At 38.3% G+C, this 6,000-nt stretch overlaps 1 protein-coding gene across 1 annotated transcript in view; it reads right to left on the bottom strand.

Moving 5' to 3' along the window:
* The window catches only part of Lar (tyrosine-protein phosphatase Lar), a 2,342,166-nt gene extending 2,339,371 nt beyond the window's left edge, over positions 1-2,795 (bottom strand). Inside the window, exon 1 of the mRNA XM_067136814.2 lies at positions 2,635-2,795. The gene's annotated coding sequence lies outside the window, so the exon portion shown is untranslated. The remainder of the gene's footprint in view (positions 1-2,634) is intronic.
* Positions 2,796-6,000: the final 3,205 nt, after the last annotated feature.

Consider the following 6,000-nt stretch of genomic DNA (forward strand, 5'->3'; position numbering starts at 1 on the left):
AGTGGATAATATATTTACTAGAACACAGCCAGGCAAAAATAAATTATGCTTTCGTTGTTTTGTTTCTAACTACACTAGTCATCATTTACTAAATTCATTCTTAGGTACTCGGCTATAACTTTCAAAACATGATGGTGGAAGTTACAAGGATAGACTATATTTTTAAAATATTGATATGAAAAGCATTGGCCTACTAGTACATTGCAAGCAACACAAGTCAACTCTCAACACTGCAAGAATGCAATAACAGTTGGTTGTTACTCAATCGACGGTTGTCATTCGTGGGTATTCAAGCTAAAGTGACATAATTCTATCTTAAATTTTCCAGAGTGAAAAAGTAAACCAAAAACTATAGACTACATTTTTATATGTCCTTCTTCAGATATTACAGAGTACAATAAAATCCATATTCAATGATACTGTAATATTCCAGGACCTATTCCAATTCAATTCAAGAAACATAATGGAACAGCTTAAAATAAACTTATAGGCCTATCTAGTGAATGCAATGGAAAATGACAACCAAATATTTTCTGACCAATGCCTTTTCAAAACACTAATGTAACTTACTGACTACACGATACGCTATAGAAGGCAATTTTTAATGGGTAAAACAACAAGACTCCCATCAAAATTACTCTAAAAGTGAAAGCACTGACACGTACAGTTTAAGCTGGTAATTGCTGCAGATGTCTCATACATAGAGGGCCTTACGAAGCAGCTAAGTACAGTAACAATAACAATTGGTTGTTACTCACTCCATGGTTGTCACTAGTGCATACTCAAGCTAAAGATAGGCTACATAGGCCTATCTATCGCAAATTCTCCAAAGTGAGAAAGTAAACAAAAAATTATACATCTGTATATGACTAACTTGTCACAAACGAAACAAAACAATGAAGGCATAAGGTTTTTACTGGCTGTGTTCATGTAACAAAATACTTATTTACCCAAGTGTTCATAAAATGTTTAATTATTTCATTGGTCGCCACATCTTAAAAGCAATGACAATATTAAGGTGTTATTAAAACATTCCAAGCATGTCTAAATTTTTTTTAATGGTAGGGCCTATGGCATATTTTGTAATTTACACGTAGCCTACCGTAAGTTACTTCAAGAACAGATGAACCTGAAATGAGATTATGTTGAAATTGTAAATTACACTTAACAATGAGTTGACCAGATTTTTCACAAGGAAAACCCCACACACTTTGATTTTACTATTAACTTTATTGCAGAAAAATTTAAGATTAATTAAAGATAACATACTGAATAGAATTGTGATTACATGATACCTATCGCATAAGGGACCATGGGCTACTATTCACATACAGTCATGTTTGGGGTCATGGTAAACATTCCATACGCCTGTTGTAATTTCCTACATTTTCAACTCCTAGCAAGTTACTTGCATAACATTATTCATTTACAGTCATCATTAGAAGGCTTTCTGTGCTGTAACAGCCCAGCATAAAGTATAATTTATTGAGAGAGAAGCATTTTATCCAATGACAAGAATATTTTATGTTTCTCAACTCCAATATACCAACCATATCACAGAGATAGGCTATGTATGACAAGTGAGTTACTGTACAGAGAATAAAAAATATGGGAGTTAATTTGAATACTATCTGGGCACAGTATCAAAGGAGATAGATTAAATTAAAAGCGATTATAAGGAAAGAAACATAAGATTGTTAATGGGAGGAGAATCAGTACTGTACTGAAAACTCCAAAAATTAAATGAGATGATTATAGCAATAAAAATCTACAACACATAACCTAACATTATGCAATATCATATCTAAGAAAATTAGGTATAATTTCAAGGAAATATCAGTAGCCTGTAGGCTGCAGTTCTTAAAAGTAATCTGATAATTCAACCATAAATGTCTTGCATTTACAGGTCGGTACAGTAATCGAACATTTTGAATCCAGATTTACATAAGCAACCTGCATGTTTAGAATATACACTGACAAATTACAGATACAAACTGAACCATTACAAAGATCTACATTACGAGTAATAACGAACGTCGGCTACAACCTAGACGGGATAGCTTAATCACATGAGTGGATAATGCGAGATAATTGTGCAGCAGATGAACAAACGTTTTCAAAGCATCCTGATATTACAAATATTGCTGGATATTTACTGAGGATATTAACAACTGATGAAAAAATTACTGAAGACCATACTATAATAAATGAAGGAATTAATGTCTTCGTTTACTGAAATCTAAAGTAGCAGAGATATCATAAACAGAAGGCAAGTATGAATAAAAGTGTGGTCCTAATAGCGTATACTTCGAATACACTTTCTCAAAGACCTAAAATATAGTTTAATTTATTATTTTTCTCTTGAATAAGCATTCATCGAGCCAGAATTTTACTGGAGTGACAACATATTTGCTTAATAAACAAGTAAGCAATAGGTTAGTTTAAGGTTAAAAACGTATACTATAATCATAAATAACAAAACACGAAACATCTGATGCGAGCTTATCTCAAAGAACATCTTCAGAAGAATTTCTAATGCGCTCTCTCTCACACAAACAAAACATGCATGCATATGGGACCATGTGTGTATTCTAATCCAATCTAGAGACAAGGTTGCATTCCAAGCTGCCTTACCATGCACGATTGCTTTTAATAATCCAAGAACTGCACTTATCTATCACACATTCCACACACTTTTAAGGCACATAATACACGACACGAAATTTTCTAGCTGTCAAAAATGCATTAAAAAAATTAGAATATATTTGACACTATTAAGTATAAACAAAGATAGATCGACAACCCCCTAAACCACGAAACATTCGTGCTGCTACAGTGTGGCAAGGAGCTGAACTTCGGTACACAGTAGCGTACAGTAGTGCTGCTGCTACTGCCACCTAGCGGCAGAAGCTATAAGTTTTAGAAGAAACGCGGCAAGCTACGCTACAGAGGCTTCACTGAACACATCGGTTTTTAGTTTTTTTTCTTGCTATTTGTTTTACGTCGCACCGACACAGATATGTCTTATGGCGACGATGGGACAGGAAAGGCCTAGGAATGGGAAGGAAGCGTCCGTGGCCTTAGTTAAGGCACAGCCCCAGCATTTGCCTGGTCTTGCCTGGCGACCACGGGGCCCTTAGCTGAGTCCTGGTATTGCTTCCACTTACTTGTGCCAGGCTCCTCACTTTCATCTATCCTATCTGACCTCTCTTGGTCAATTCTTGTTCTTTTCCGACTCCGACGCTATTAGGTTTGCGAGGGCTAGGGAGTCTTTCATTTTCACGCCCTTCGTGGCCCTTGCCTTTCTTTGACCGATATTTACAGAACTGGCGACTGCGGGATTCGAACCCATCATCTCCAGAATGCAAGTTCACAGCTACGTGGTACGAACCATGCATCTAACTCACTGGATAATAATAATAATAATAATAATAATAATAATAATAATACATGATTATGAAAACCATACATCATGCACTTGCGATCAAATATGGTTTAGTCACGATACCAGTCGAACCGTACTATTCGTACAATGCGGATAACTTATTAGCAAATAAGAGATACAGACTATTTTGGAAAAGGAGTATCGTGACTATCAGAAATATGGCAGATAATCGACCATATATCGCTCTATAGGATAGCACGACCAATAGTCTATTCTTCAGTGTCCTCTAGTTCAAATGTTCAGTCAAGTTATCAAATTAAAAAAGAAATACAACGTATCAAGTACTAGCACAGAATCAGAATGTTAGAGATCAGCGGTGGGTGAACTAAGTAAACATAACAGGCTACCACATGTGACTGCAGTAGCAGGACGGGTGCATAACATCTTCAATAAATCCTCGAAGAAGCTTCAGCCGCCCATCTATCTGACAGGAGACGTACAGAACTCTGTAGTTCAAGTAACCTGCAAAATTATGCCCAAGTTCCTCAGTGAAAGTTCAACGGAACACTTAGAAAACAGCCTATTGATTTATTTAAATATGATTTACTTGATAATTATTTATCCACGCAATTGTGCTAAAATCTCAGATGAGATGTCTGCGAGCAAAGGAAAATTGTAATAATGATGATAATAATCGATCGATTACTGCAGTTAAAGTGCATAATGCCATTCTTAGGATTCTTGAAGTCGTTGCCCGAGTGAATACAGCATAATTGTAAGACTACCTGTAAGCAATCTATATACAGTTGAGATAGAATATGGGAGACATGACAGCATGCGCTAAAATTACTTTGGTGGAAGTTGAAAGTTTTCTGACCTCAGCTGACACTACACAATGAATTGGTTGTGAACACGCCATTTGCACCATCGCTGCGCCACATTAACCACGTCTTATTCTTCCTTCACCTCCATCACATTTCCGCTAACGAAGAAACATTTAAACGAAACTTTTGCCTGACTGAGTTTACAAATATATGAAGATACAGAAGACCAACAGTAGAAGGGATATTCGCAAAAACTACAGAACCACACTACCATGCAATTCTGTATCCCTATTATACATCACTACTGCTATTTTATCCCGGCTCCATGGCTAAATAGTTAGCATGCTGACCTTTACTCCAAGGGATCCCGGATTCGATTCCCGACCGGGCCGGGGAGTTTTTCTACATTGGTTAATTCCTCTGGCTCTGGGGGCTGGGTGTTCGTGTCGTCTTCAACATTAGAATTACTCACAGGGTAGGGCCTCGCTCTCACAGGTGCGCAGGCCGCCAATAAGGTGTCAACGGAGGCCATATGCCATCTCTTTTAGAGCTATTTTAAAAACTATAAATATTTTCTTGTTCATACAGAGTAGACCTCCCACAGAGTTCGAACTAAGCCATAAAAGCATGTTTGTGTGGAACACTGCACTTCGAATTGAAATGATCGTCCATGTTCAATGAGGATACATCCTTCCCTCTTATTATGAATCTTCTAAACTTCAGAAGCGCGGTTGGTGACCATGGCCCCACAGCTGTGTATGGTATTCCTTTTACTTAACTGTCCTTCTTTCATCATTCCTCCATTGACTAGAACTTTTAACTATGACATGTTTGTATATTTACTCGTAGTACTTGTAACTAACATATGTAAGTGATTGTTTTTTTTTTATATTTAGTTCTTTTAGCTATTATATGTGATTATATTGTTAGTACTTTTAACTATTATATAAAAGTGATGGTTTGGGATGTATCCTCTCACTGTCCACGTATACGTCACTGTATACGTCCACTCTGATAACTGCAAATGTACTCACCTTCATAGAGACTAGATATAAGAGGTTATCAGACATGGATGGACGATGCTGGTCACTCAAAATCGTCTAGGTTTGTATGAATACTAACACCTTTTCGTACGTACACTGATCAGCCAGAACATTATGACCACCCACCTTCCATCGATATAAACCCGTCCAGGCGATAGCAGCGTCACCTGACGTGGAATGACTGCTAGTCAGACACACGCACGGTGCATGTAGTATCAGTGAGCGTGCTGTCTGTGTGCAGAATTGGGAAGGCGCGCGATCTGAGTTTGAACGAGGGCAGATTGTGATGACCCGGAGGGTCGGCACGAGCATTTCGGAAACTGCACGACTTGTCGGGTGTTCGAGGAATGCTGTGACGAGTGTTTTCAACAAGTAGCGAAACCAAGGTGAAACCACGTCTAAACGTCGAGGAGTTGGGCGGCCACCACTCATTACAGTTGTCGGACGTGGTGGAACTAACATTATAGACTTTAATGCTAGGCAGAGTACAAGTGTGTCTGAACACACACTGCACCGAACTCTCCTAAGGTTGAACCTCCGCAGCCGACAACCCATGCATGTGCCAATGTTAACACCACATCAGCAACTACGAATGAAATGGGCACGTGACCATCGTCACTGGACGTTGGCGCAGTGGCAGAGCGTTGCATGATCTGATGAATCCCGATACCTCATCCTTCTTCTTCTTCTTCTTCTTCTTCTTCTTCTTGCCGATGGGAGGGTGCGAATCCGTCGTCTTCCAGGGGAA

The sequence above is a fragment of the Anabrus simplex genome, chromosome 1 (assembly GCF_040414725.1).
Source record: "Anabrus simplex isolate iqAnaSimp1 chromosome 1, ASM4041472v1, whole genome shotgun sequence".
In the NCBI taxonomy this organism is placed as follows: domain Eukaryota; kingdom Metazoa; phylum Arthropoda; class Insecta; order Orthoptera; family Tettigoniidae; genus Anabrus; species Anabrus simplex.